Source organism: Protobothrops mucrosquamatus, unplaced genomic scaffold (genome assembly GCF_001527695.2).
Source record: "Protobothrops mucrosquamatus isolate PMUCROS unplaced genomic scaffold, P.Mucros_1.0 scaffold1341, whole genome shotgun sequence".
In the NCBI taxonomy this organism is placed as follows: domain Eukaryota; kingdom Metazoa; phylum Chordata; class Lepidosauria; order Squamata; family Viperidae; genus Protobothrops; species Protobothrops mucrosquamatus.
In genome coordinates, this window is record NW_015387538.1 from 92888 (window position 1) to 107637 (window position 14750).

At 38.5% G+C, this 14750-nt stretch overlaps 1 long non-coding RNA gene across 1 annotated transcript in view; it reads right to left on the reverse strand.

The window, feature by feature from the left end:
- Window positions 1–13373: 13373 nt before the first annotated feature.
- Window positions 13374–14750, reverse strand: part of LOC107292441 — a 25433-nt gene continuing 24056 nt past the window's right edge. Inside the window, exon 3 of the long non-coding RNA XR_001549001.1 lies at window positions 13374–13524. This is a non-coding gene — a long non-coding RNA (uncharacterized LOC107292441). The remainder of the gene's footprint in view (window positions 13525–14750) is intronic.

The following is a 14750-nucleotide window of genomic DNA, read 5'->3' on the forward strand; positions in this document are numbered from 1 at the left end:
TCTGCGTTTGGAGTGTGAGATCCAGCATCACCTTTTGCCTTGTGAACATCCCCAATGCGACCATGGGAACTGGCAGTGAATAGGCGGCCTCCTGTCCCACTTGACCAGCAACAATTCCCAGGGGAGAGCTGTGGCAGTCCAGCACACCTCAGGAGAAGGTAGAGTGCTTCATCTTTTAAGTAATGTTGATAATCCATGCTGACCAGCATTCTCCCTATGGGCCTCAGGGCATTCAGTCACCATCCCCCATGTTAGTATTAAGCAGGTCCACCTGTTCCTCTCTCCAGTTGTTTTGAAATAATCTTGGGTCAACTAGGAACTCTCACCTGCTGTGACTGCCTTCTCTATCAAAGCCAATATAGCACTTGTTCAGTTTCTTGGTGAAAAGCTTTACAGAAAAGCTTTATAAACTTTATGGACAAGTTGCTGCAGTCACGTTACTATTGATGTGGGACAGATATCAGAAATGGTTGGAAATAAACTTTTACTCCATGGATGAACCATTCATAGTAAGCTTGTGTTTGATGACCATATCTGCTTCTAAATAATGAGATGGTTTTGCCCGGTGGCTTAGAATCTCGTCATGTCAAGAAGATTATCTGTGAAACCGAGTGAGGTTGCAGAGCTTTGTGCCTTTCTTCTGCTGGCATTTTCTCTCTGCAGAGTGAAGGACTGACACATAGCAGAATGCTAGCAGTTATGCTGCAGAATCAGGGTATTCGAATGCACTAATTGCATTTATGGCCTAATTGGCTTCATGGGCAACTAGACCTGCCCCCGCCCCACATAATATCACTTTGTTGACCTAACCTTGCCATTAAAAATTGTTGTATTCATAGCTAAGAGGTCAGCACAGATAAGTGGCCAGCCCCTAGGGTCACCCCTCTATATTTCTCTCCCCGCAATTGGCACCACAGCCTTCCTTTCCGGCACCACTGGGGCCGACGTGAGCGACCTCTACAAACCCTCCTAGCTCAGGATCAGAACTACTTGCACCCGGCTTTTTTCCAGCAGCAGCAGCCACAGCCACAAGTCTCTGTAGATGAGCATCCAGCGTATGTTCTGGCCACCACGTATGCTTCACCCAGCTGCACACACATCCCACCAGCATCCATTCATGGTGGATCTCCATGACCAGGTAAGGTGGATGTTGTGTCCTAAATACACTTAGAAACCTATGGCTGGAATATTGTCCCGCCTACCATTGAAATGTTGGCTAACATTTGGAAGAGTCTGTGTTGGCCAAGGATAGTAAAACTGGGGAGAATACACTGAAAAGGCAAACGGTATGGTTGGAGATAGCCAAGGCTGAGCATCCTTTGAAAGCTTTTGCCTGTGAAAGGCTGTATAACTAATAAAAGTGCAAGTCTGTTTAAGATATAGCAGTTATTGGATCCAGTTTCTGACTGAAAGAAGGGCAGTGCCAGGACCACGTGGGGGACATAAAACTGCTCATAAGTACAGCACGCGCTGTTTAGTTGCCTGGCTGTTTTAGTTGCAGGTAATGAGAGAACTTGTAATGTCATAGGAAAGAGCATGCTTTTGTACGGGTAACAATCTTAAGCTGATTCCTTAGTAACTTCAGTTGAAAGATTCACAACTTTTGGTTGGGAACCACTTCTGCTTGAAACCCTGAGGTATATTTTCCTGATTTCATTCATAGAATTTCCCCTTTTTGCTGCTAGTGATGGAATGCAAAAAGCAATGCAAGTTTCTGTATCGGCCATTAGGACCATTGTGAGATCAAAATTATCCAGCTTTTGAGACTGAATGTTGTTCTTATGGCAAAGCATATACAGCTGCTCCTGGAATTCTGAAACTTCCAGCAGGTTCAAGCACTTGACTTTTGACTTTCAGACACTTCCATGGCAGCCAACAATTATGGGAGCTGTAATCCAACAACTGCATCTGATGAACTTTGTGCTTCTCATTTCTGCTCCGATACTCTATAGACTAAATTTCTTTCACACAAAGATGTTTTTGGCCTTGCTACCAGAAATGTGTTGACTGATACTGATTAATCTCTTTGCTGGCTGGCATCATTTTTCAGCAAGTTGGCAGCATGCAGTTGTTGTACACTGGATTATGAATGTGTGTTGTGTTAGCTACATTAAATTCCCAATAACAAAAACCAAATTTTTTTAAAAATAGAGATTGTTTCTCTAGCAGCCTGAATCTCTAGGCCAATAGCATGCTTCACAAGACGGGAAATGTTTTAACACTTTTTAGACTATGCAGTTAATTTAATGCTCCAGCATAAAAACTTGTTAAACTAATGGAATAATGTGGGAAAATGTTTTCAAGAAAAAGAGAAGAGTGATTCCAGGTTGTGCTGCTGTTTGCTTTTGAGCCTCGTGTGTCTGAAATATAAACCTTTCATGGGTATTGTTTATACATAAAAGGAAACCAAATAAGCAACTATCTAAGCAATGTATATGAAATAAAGTTTAAAAGTACTGCTTTCAGGAAAGGCAACAAAGCATCCTGGAGATGGATTGTTATTAGGATACTTTAGCTTGTTAAAGAATAGTGAAAATGCAGGATATACAATTTACAAATAGGGAAAAAACTGGATTGTTGATTACCAGAGAAAGCTGGGTAGTGGTGGTTTAGACTCAGAAATATAACCATGGCAATCTGGGAATATTTTTCAAGAGAGTTTTTCCCATTAACAATTGCAATTTTTGGATCATGAACACTCAACTTGAATTGTTTATGATTCTATGTTGTGTGAAACCTGTATCACCAGGTTATTATTAATCTCCACTGGATTAAATTCTCTGGTCTATTACCAAGTGGGCATGTGAGAGTGTACAAAGGGAGAAAGAGAAAGATAAATAAAAGGAAATAAGAGATAAATGAAGGAAATTTAACAAACATTAAAATACCTTTAAAAAAAGAGAGATAACAAAAAAAACATGATGTTGATTTCTGACTTTTTCCTTTTCATACATTTGCTAATTTGTGATGTAGCATTTGTAAAATACTCAGGTGCCCTAAAAGCCATTTAGGCTGTAAGTGATTGTATGTGCCTGATGTGTATGTGCCTGATGTGTTGTATGTGTCAGTTATTGTTAATTGTAAGGCAAAACAAGCCTTTCAGGAGCAAAGCTGGGGGAGTCCATGGTTAAGAAGATGGAATGTTGAGGTAATGAGGGGGAAGAGTCCTTGATTGAGGGTGGAATTTTCAGTATCTCTATATTGCAATTTCCTTCTTAGGATTCTGCCCTTGGGCTATGTGAGGGGAGTAAGGAGGCTTCTATTCTTTGATTTAGATCAGGTGTGTCCTCTTCACTCAGTGTGGCCTAGGCAAGCAAAAAGATTGAACACCCATGGTTTAGATCAGTCATGCTGGCTCAGGAACTCTGGGACTTGAAATCCACAAGTCATAAATTGGCCATAATTCACCATTGCTAGTTTTAGATGAAACTGGAGGGAGCTTTGTGTGGGGTCAAGGAAGATCAGTTTGGACTTGAAAAGATTAGGGAAAGGGAAGAGCTGGGTTTGACTATGGTTACTTTGAAAAGGCAGGGAAGAAAAGGGTTCAGCCTCATTCTGAGACCTTTTTGGTCTCAGAATTCTTTAATTTTAAATACATTTGGTTTGTATTTCAACTGTAAAGTTCTATAAAACAATTGAAACAGAACAAAATTGGATAATTTGTCTGATTTTTCAGTATTCTGGCTCTCCTTTGGCATTACCATGTACTCCATCCATTCTCCAGAGGCTATTCTTTTCCTTCAATATATTTTTTCTCCAGACCTACTTTATTTTTTTAAAGTATTGTAGTTCCCATGTGCTATTGTTCTGAGGATTCCAGTTTAAAATGGCATTAAACTTGTTTTCACAAGAATTTCTTTAAAACTTTACAACATTTTTCTTCCACCTATATCTTTCACTTGAATGGGGAAGGGGTTTATGAATATGATTTTCATGGCCATCCACCATTTCTTTCATTTGATGACAGGAGTTATTATCCTTACACTAATTAAAAACGTACCGTAGTGATGAACAACTATGGTTTTTTTTTAAAAAAGTTTTTACTTGCATTCCTGCAGAGATCACAATCTTGATGGGTCTTGAAAAAAAAACTAAGTGGAATTGAACTTGATTAATACTTGGATGGAAGACCATCAGGGAAGAAACGCTATTGAATAGAATAAGACATTTTTGAAAAGGTCCAAGGTCCAGAAGAAAAAAGTGGTAAATCACTTTCATGTTTTTTGCCAAAATGTTTTTTTTAAAAAACCTCCTCATGTACATATTTAGGTAGTCAATAAGGACTTAGTTTAACTTTACATAAAGCAGATGTGACTTCTCAGTTCTTGTTACAAAATTATGCATCAGTATGTGGCATTGCAATGCTATCTGTGATAAAATCAATTGCAGAATTGGAAAGTGTGAAATACCAATCCAAACATTATAATAGATGGTTTTTAAAAAGAATCTCGAAAAAAAAGAAAAACAACATGCTTATTTAACTGCACCTTAAAACTGTTATTGAGTTGGACAATATTCCATTTCCACATAAATTAATTAGAAGCATTTTAATTAGAAATAGTTGAGTAACTAGTTGTTTGATTGTGCAATAAATGTCTGAAGAAACTACTTCTTCCAAATATGAAAGAATGAGAAAAATGTTATTTACAAATGTAACCATATATATCAGAAACATGATTTCAATAGCACCTTGGCTCTAGTTTAGTTTTCAACCAATTTAATGTTCTGTAGATTTGAGCCCAGTGCCAGCCAAGAAAAGGAAAAGGAAATGATATCCCAAAGATTTCTGTCCCAAGAAGTTCAACCTGAACTGAATTATGATTAGTTTCTTGTAAATGCCTGACTTTCCATTCCAAGCAACGCTCCTCTGATCACAAAACATAAATACTATTTTAACAGGTCTGAGTGTACAAAAAAAATAACTTGCAGATAGCCACATTTGGTATAGGAAATACCAGTCTTAACATGCTGCACGTTAGCCCTTTTCTCCATACGCTCTTGTCACAATCACAGTGTTCCTCTACCCTTTTATTTCCCCTTTGGTCTCCTTTTTACAAATTGATTAATTCCACCCACTCTGCAGCCATGGCAGATATCACCCAAAGTCCCTTCTTTGCTCTGAGGGGGACAGCTAAAGAGATGTCTCCTGAAGAATTGCTATTGTATATGAGTAATTGGTTTTTTAAAAAAAGGTATGGACTTTTTCACAAGCCAATATCCCTCCATTTACCCTCTCTTACTTTATCCACTTACCAAAACTGGCTTTATACCCTGAATATACATGTTTATTAAAATATCATCCATGATAAATTCAGTTGGAATGTCTATGTGCTCACCCATCTGTATATTTCGTGAGAACAGCCATGTCTTTCCTACCCTTGCATCATATTACAGGGATAGTTAAGGAGCAACAATAAAAACAAAAAGCATAATAATGCTAGAAATAGTGCAAGATCTTTAACACAATGCTGCATGTGTATAATTTACATAGCTACAAAGGAAAAGTTTCACTAAGGCAGATTTGCAAGACAGGTTTAGCAACTGTCTTGTTTAGCAACCATGTGCAGTTATGACAGTGATGAAAAAGTATCTTTATGACCAATCCTTGCACTTAGGATCTTTGTCCATAAAGCAAAGAAAAGCTGAAGTAAGATATTAAACACAGTTGCAATTTCATTCAGTGATGATTTGATTTAATGACTGACATTAACAATAACCGAGCCGTCTCATCACTTCACCCATCCCCCGGGGTGCCCAGGTCTGCTAGCATAACCAGGTCTAGAGGGCCTTTGGAAGCCTCTTACCACAATCCTCTTACCACATCCTCAATATGCGTAGGCTTATACCTTCTCTATCTTCACAACTACTGGCTGAAATGATGGGAACCACTGTCTGTCTCATTTATAGGTCTTAGCCTAGGAAGGCTATGAAAAATAGCATTGACAAATATAGAAATACTGGCTTTAATTTTCTGCATTCCAAACAAAACTTTCTCCATCACTAACCTATAGGTGTGTCCTCTGGCAACATAAACCTCATGTTGAACTGTGGAGCTGTGTTCGCAGATGCTGCAGGAAAGACAGTCAGCTGAAATTATGATTTCATGAGCAAAAGACAATCCCCACTCACTCACACCACCCAATCTTCTAATTCTTCCTTCATCTGAATTTCCTCATAATATCTTCTGCCATAGTTTTTAATATTTCCCAACACTCAATAGACTTAAGTCTAATGGACTTAATGATACCCTTAACATGGTTTCCAGAATAACCATGCTCTAGTCTTAGCAAGAAAGATCTTGGAAAATGTATAGTTCAAGAGAGGTTGAATACCAAGGTGACTTCCTCATTTATTGAATGTTTACTTTAATGTAAATCCTACTGATTACAATATATGGAATTGTAGTCCAGGTTGTAATTCTCACTTGAAGATGTTCTTCCATGCAGTGCCAAGCCTCAATAATGTCTCAGCAGGCATGAACTGGCATAAAAGTGGGGGATGAATTTTTCCACAGAAAATCTTATCTAATGTCAGAAATAGAGAGAAAACGACCCATGAAAGCCCGAGCATCCTGCCGAGGCAAGGAGATCTGCAAATACAACAGAAAGGAAGGATTAACTATATTGAAGATAAAACTGCTCATCCTGCCCAGGGCCCGGTTGTTTGCAAGATCAACGGCTGTTCTTGGAAAGCAGAAATGGTGTTCGTTTACAAAAATTAACATGATAAAAAGGCTACATAAAATTGTGTTCATATGCCATATTTTATAGCTTTATTATGCCTCTCAAGTACTACATAAAAATTTATTTTCTGGGTGTAATGCTAAATTGCATTAGCAGCAAAAATTTCCTATCCTATCTTACAAGCAGGGGAATCTTAAGTTTATCACAAAATTTCAATTTGCCCTCTTACCAAACTGCCCAACACAAGCAGAATAAATATATGACGTAAGTAGCTTATTATGCACGCCAAAGAGAGAAGACTAATTTACAATTATCCTATCCACATAAAATAGTCATTTGTCTAAGTTCCATTTCAATAACAATTTATAAACCTTAGCAATAATATGTTCATTACCACAAAATAGAATTTCCAATTCATTTTTTGCAAAATCAAACTTTTTTTTATCTACTTTAAACCTTTCTTTGAATTATAAATGTACAAACCAACGGCAAACACATCTTTCTAACTCCTCTTTAGATTTGAGGATAGAGTCCCCATAACTGAAAAATATTATTTGACTATAAGTCCACCAATCTGGCCTCACCACAATTTCTTTTTCTTTTTTTTAAAAAAAGCTTCCTGGCGTGACACCCAAAGAGGCCTTTTTGTAGAGAACCTTATTTGATATTTATTCCAAACTCTTAGGATGGCACGTCTAATAAAGTGATTGTTGAAATCCACATTAACCTTAGAGGATTTATCCAAAAGGAGGTCCCACAGTCAAGCAGGGGAGGAGGAGAAGGAGGAGCATGCACTTTTCACCAGATGATTTCCTCAAAGCCCTAAGTGAGAAGCCTCCAGAAAGACACTTTGGAAGGCAAGATCACAGTTAGTCTAACTCCAAATGCCACTACAATGAATCAGTATAGATCCCCTGGGACTGCAGTCTGTCCATTCCCTCACACACTGATGTCTGGGTGTGTGGAGAGAAAGAAAAGAAGGTATCAGAAAGAAGAAAAGCATACTAGGTGCTCTAAAATATAAAGAATATGCGGCTTCACCCTGTCTTGGTTCTGACCTCCCCCCTCGCGCTTACTACCATCACCACTGCCATGGGATGTAGCTTTCAGAAGATTACTGCTGACAAAAGGCTGCTTTCCACAGACTCAAATTTCACGTGGCCACCAAGTCTTTTTTTTTGTTGCCTGTCCCACTTCCCCTCCCTTATCTTTCATTACACATGAGCTCACAAGCGGAAGATGAATCACTGGCTTGCCTGGTTATTTCAGCCATAAGCACCTAGAGTACAGTATATTCCACGGGGTTGCCTTTCCGACTGAAATGCAACTTCTTATACATTGAAGGTTGCTGTTGATGAACAAAACCAAGTCTATTTTCAAGCCTTCCCATCTCTTCGTCCTCCTCTCTTAGCTTTCCTCAGGCCCCCTTTGGCACCTGCACCCTTCCTTGGACTATTAGTATGGTCTCCACCCCATCCCGCCTACCCATCCCAAATTGTGGCCTTCTCTGCCAATGCAGCACTTTCACACTTGATGCCTTTGTCACTTGCTGTGTTTTCCTTCACTGTGCCTTGAAACCCTCATCTAAATTTTGTAATATGTCTGTAGAAATTAAAGATGGCCTACAAAACCATTTTGATTTTATTTTTTTCATCTCCTTTGTGTGGCAAGAGACTTTCAATAATTCCTGTTTTTCCTGTAAGAGGATCTACAGCATGCACCCAAACATAGCTTCTCTTATCACAGCATGGGTCAAGGATGTCAGGGTGATGTCCCTAGCTATGGAATTGAGTGTGGGAAAATGACCACCTTACCCCAGACTCCTGTGTTCCTGCCTCATGGTTCCTCTCACCCGTTGGCCTTGAACTCTGAGTCCTGCCTAGGCCAGAAACACCAGCAAACTGGCAAGGGCAGATTTCTTCAATTTGCTGGCTTATTATGTTTTTGACCTCACAATGAAGTAACTGACAAGCAAGAGGATTTGCCAGGCGGGGTCTTGTCCTGTTGTGTGTTGGGGGGAGAGTAGTGTAGCTTCCCAAGTGACCTACTTTCAGGAACAAATGAAGATTGTGCAGTTTCCATTCAGGCAGAAGATGAGGGAGGCCTGAGCAAATGAGGGAATTGCTGAATGTATCTTCCTAGCTTCTAATCGCTGGTATTCTAGCATGTTATTAGACACCCATCAAACCAAATAAGATTCCTTAGAAGTCGGGGTTTCCTTTTGCAAAGCCCCAAGTATGAAATCAAGAACACAAAGGACAGCAGAAGATAACATGGCCTTTCCGTAGTAGTTGCAAAGTCTTAGAAAGTGAAGAAGTAAATCATAATGAAATCAAAACAAACTGTTAAATTTATAATGGCTAAAGTAAAAACGAGCCTTACGCTGCAATCTTTTGTCTGCTTATGTAAGCGGAAGCCACCATTAAACAAGCTTGCTGTTGAGTGACATAACTACTCCATTGCCCTGCTAGTTAGTTTAAGACGAGGAGTGAGCAAATGGAGTTTGGCAGTTCGGTATGATTAATAAGAGAAGTGTTTTGTTTTTCTTTGGTTTGGTTTTAAATACCAAAGGGCTATTTTCTTTCATTTATTAATCCCAGTGGGAAAGGCTTCAGGTCCTTCCAGTTATTGCAGGGCTATACCTCTCCTTTCCCTGACCGTGAAATATTGACAGAAGCTAACATTATCCAGAAGACTTTTGTCAAAATAGCTATGTTTTTATGACACAATTTCCAGCCCTGTATGATTTCAGCATCTTTATTATTTCCTTCATAGCAGTTTTGTCTTACGAGGTTTTTGTTTTTTATTCTGTCACTGTGAGAAAGAATGTAAGGTGAGAAAGCAATATACTGTTCTTCTTCTTGATGAACCTTTCATCTTCACCTTTGATGAGGTAGCTCACTGACAGGAAATATGAAATTGTCCTTCATAGCCTTACAGTTATCACTCAAGCTTGGAAGATTGACCATTTATTTATTTTGACACACTTCATGCACAGCTAGGCTGTAGCACAGTTGGGAAGACTGCTCTTTAAAAATCTGCAAAAGAAAAAAAATATATCTGTGTTTGCTGTGAGAAGTTACCAAGGGTGTTAAATCAGTGTTCCTTTCACTGGAAAGGGAGAATTTCTTTCAACATTAAAAGGTGAGGAGAGATTTTAAGAACACCTTTTAAGTATTCTCAAGGATGAGAAAGGAGACGAAAGAATTTACAAGAGTAAAAGAGCTCCAGAATTCCAGAGCAGCTAAGAGATCCAAATGCAAAACCAGCAGCCACGAGGAGACATAATTAACAAGGTACACCTCTATATAGCAAAATGCCATGTTTTGTTCTCCATTATTTCTCTGAGGTTGATTAAGTGACTTTCCTGGGTGTGTCCTTCTGCAGTGCACAGTACCTTGGAGAGAGTGAAAAATCAAGTGATGAAGTGAAAAACTGTTCTAAAAGTGAGTGAAGTGGGCTAAACAAGAAGCTTTCAACAGGGTGAATGGAATGAAAAATAAAAGCGATGATGTGATCTGGGATGTGACTGAAGCTAAAAAGGCCTGGAAGGAGAATTTTAAACATTTGTACGTGAATGAAAGCGATCTGTCAAGCAATGGGATAGAAACAAATAAAATAAATATTAGTATCCAAGGAAAAAAGGATAAAGTCTTAGATATTATATAAATGTTGGCTGCAGGTATACTACAAGTGGAGAAATGTTAAAATATGGTTGTGTTCTATTAATAGAGAGAAGGTGCATCATATCTCACATATGTGCAAAGACTGCATTTGTGCCTGATGATTCTAAGAATGTCATTAGTATTCTTTTAACCAAGAGAAAAGTGGTAAAAGCAAATACAAAAACTACATGGGAGATTTTGTTAATTGCCTCAAAAAGGGACAGAAAGGGCACAAGAATTGAAAAGGAAGTGCAATGTAGTGTATATCAGGCAGATGATGTGCAGTCCAAAGTTTTGCTCTTCAACTGTCAGAAAAAAGGTGTTTTGTATGTTTGTTGATTTAAAGAGTATGAGAAAGTGAATAAGATTGAATTAAGGAATATTTCAGTGAATATACAGTTGAAGGGTGGTTTTGAATTTGATGAGCAAGCCATGGTGAAAGTCAAGCATGCACAAGAATAAATGAAATATTTTGTAAATGATTCAACACAAAGATGACATTAAAAGAGGATATGCCATCATCCCATAATTATCAGATATATTTTGTCAATCAATGCAGAGTGATGTTTAAAGATATAGTGTTGCAAATATGCATGGGCAGGTGCTTTTAAATGTAGATGATGTTCTGCTATTGACCGAGAACCCCAATGATTTGCAGAAAATGAATAGATTTGAAACTAAATATTTCAAAAATCAAGAAAGCTATTTTTAATAAGGAAAATGGAGTGAACTGGAGTGAATGATTACAAGTTATAAATGATGAAAAAATAAGTGCAGGTGGTTCTCATTTAACACTCACTCATTCTGTGATTGTTCAAACTTATGACAATGCAACATGAATGATACTTATGACCAGTACTTGAGTTTCTGGCCATTGCAGTTCTCCTTCAATCACATGATTGTCATCCAAGCATTTGGCAACTGTCCTGGTGTTCTGACCATTGCAGCATCTCAAGTTCACGATTCCAATTTGCCACCTTTTCTCCTGGTACCCCACAAGCAAAGTCAACGGGGAAGCCAACAGAAAGTCAGAAGTTGCATTTACCTGAGGTTCCTGCTTAATAACCAGCAGTGATTCGCTTCATGATGGTAATCAGAGACTGCTAGAACAGCCATCATTGAGCAACCTGGTTTTGTAATGTCATGTTTTACTATTGCCTTGCTTACTATGGAAATCCTGGTCCCAATTACTGCTGCTCAATGATTGATGTGATAATTTATGTAACTTGGGACAATCTTTACTAAAGATGGGGAACTGAATGGAGAAATTTTGATATGCAGATGCTGGTGGAAAGATAGTACATGGATTGATGGAAAGAATATTTATAGAAAAAAGTGAAAATGACTATATAAAGTATCCTTCTCCCCCCCCCCCCCCGTTATATAGAAATAAAAGTTAGAGAAATGTAACAGTAAGTTGAATGCAGTGGGAATGGAAACTTAAGATATGCGTGTGGTAAGAAATAAGCTCAAGAATGAATGGATGCTGAGTTAATGTGGGTGGAATACAAAAGTGAGGGAGCAGTGTGAAAAACAGTAGGTTGAGGTTGTTTGGTCATATAAAGAGAAGGAGCAAGGACTGAATTACAGAACAGATTAAGTATTATGCCAATGAGGCATTTTTGACTTTTAATCACATAGATTTTCTCCATGACAATCTATCCTTTACCTGGTCTTTCAGGTCTTCTAATAATGCACTCATCAGCATCGTAACCAAGTCCATCCACCTTGCTCTGATTCTCCTCTTCTTCTTTTTCCTTCCACCTTTCCCAACATTAGAGCTTTTTCCTGTGAACTAAGTCTTCATATAATGGGTCTGAAGATAGAATAATTTGAACCTGCTTGTTTCTGCTTCTAGTGAAAATTCTGGGTTGATTTGTTCAATTATTCAGGTTTTTTTTTTGACCATGGTATTCTCAGGTGTCTTCTCCAACCCTTAAAGTTCAAGTGTCACCACTTTTCCAATCCTGCTTCTCCAAAATCCAACTTTAGTGTCACAGGTCACCTTTGCTTTCACAGTTCTGGTTTTTGTAGGCATAAAGGTATGGCATTTGAATACAGGGCAGGTCTTGGTAAGTGCAGATAATTAAACCCATGAAATGGTAACATTATTCAAATCCGTACTATAACCAAGTGACACTTCTATGGAAAATATGGTAATTAGTTCCAGCTTGACATAAATAGGCAATGAAAAATTTTAAACATAAAATTTTATACACATATAAATAAAATATTACAGTGAAGGATAAAACAAATATGTTTTTAATTTAAATTTATGGTTTACAAAGTCAGTGTAGTTATAGAAAGCAAAATAAAAAAATAAAATTCTACCATAGATTCAGGCATCTCGTTCTATTTTAGTGTTGCTATGACCACGTTCATGTTATTCAGTTACATCAAATTTTTTCTCCAATGTAATAATAAGCCTCTTTTTTTTAAAAAAAAAAATGTACTGTTTTTGTCGAAATCTACATTTTCTCCATTTTGTACATCCAATGATCAGCAGTGTCTAAAACTCCAACAGCGACTATGGATGCCCTAGCCTCAATTCTGCATGCAACCTTGTTTCAATTTACATTTCACATTAAATCAAATATAGATATTCAACTTATGACCATAATTGGGCCTGGCAATAAGTTGTGATGGTCATAAAGCAGGTCATCAAGTGACAAACCCAATTTTATAACCTGTTTTGTGGTGGTCGTTAAGTGAGTGCCATGGTTGTAAAGCGACCACTGCGATTGTTAAGTGAACCCATTGTTCGCTCTGGATGGTTTTTGCTGGAAACTAGAAGTAAACATTGGTGTCCGTCAAAAATGTCACAAATCATAGTCACCTGACTGCGGGACGCTGCAAAAAGCTGGACCAGTTGCTAAGCACCCAAAATGTGATCATGTGACTGCAGGGGGTGGAGTGGGCAGCCGTCAGAATTTTAGAACCAGGTCATAATTAGTTTGGGGGGGGGGTCTGTTTTAACTTTCAACAGTCACTAAGCAATTGGTCCTAAATTGAGGATTACCTGTATCACATTACTTGAACTCACACCAATCGCAGAACTCACACCAATTGCAAACATCCTATCTTTTCCAATGTCTCTGTGGCTACTGTGCCAAGCACTAATCTGCCGGTTTCTTGACTGATTCTTCCTTTTCTGTTGATGGTTGATGCTAAACAGCCTAAGAACAGATGCATAAAAGAAGAATGAATGAATCAAGGAGGAGAAGACTGAGAAGGTCATGGTGGCATAAAAGAGACTGGCGAGATGAAAAGGCAATGCATAAATTAATGTATGGACATTTTGAAAGCAAGGTTGGTTAGAAAGGTATGGAGAGGTACAGCGATTAATGTTAAATATGTAACTTATTTCCTTTTCCCCTCTATCCCTTGCTTATCTCAAAACACACATCCATGTTATTAGGATGCATTCTAAGAAACTGCAATAGTTGGCGTAGCATTTAAGGCTCCAGGCTAGAAACTGGGAGACTGTGAATTCTAGTCCAGCCTTAGTCAGCAAAGGTCACTGGGTGACCCTGAGCCAGTTGCTCTCTCTCTCCGCCATGGGAAGGAGGCAATGGCAAATCACTTCTGAAATGTGGCTGAGAAAACTGCAGGCAGTTGCCAGGAGTAAAAAAATTACTCAAAGGGACCCAAAAAACCTCCCGACACCAACCAATAAGAATGTAAATGACAATCATGCCAAAATTCAATGAATTTTTTTTTTATAATAAATCGTCCTTTTGCAGGATTCTCTAGCTATTTAAATGAAAACTGGCTTTAGGAGGCAGGCAAATGCTAATGCAAAACATTTATTAGTGAAGGCTGCTTTTTGGGAAGGAGGACTATTTGAAGAAAAATATGGAGAACAGATTTTTCAGAGTGTGTGATAGATTAAATATAACAGGAGCTCCAAGCTAAGGTTTGCACAGCTTTGGGAAGAGCATTGAAATTACTGGTTCATCTGTACTGTAGCGTTGAGGAATATTGGTTGGATGTATACATTGTATACATTATGGAAAACTAAGCATTATAAACTAAGATTATAGCTAGGTTAAACATGTTTTGGCTTACTATTGTAGCTTATCCAGGAGGCACGTTAGGCAACTGAATTACTTCCACATGACTTGCCTTCGTAGAATTCTGAGGATCCGGTGGCAGGATAAGATACCAGATACAGAGGTCCTCTCCAGAGCAGGCCTATCATCAGTTTACACTCTGTTGATGAAAGCCCAGATGCACTGGGCAGGCCACGTTGTAAGGATGCCAGACCATCGCATCCCTAAACAGCTCTTCTATGGTGAGCTGTCTCAAGGAAAGCGATCGCACGGGGGACAAAAGAAGCGATACAAAGACACGCTGAAAGCATCTCTCAAGTCCCTGGATATCGACACCATCTCTTGGGAAC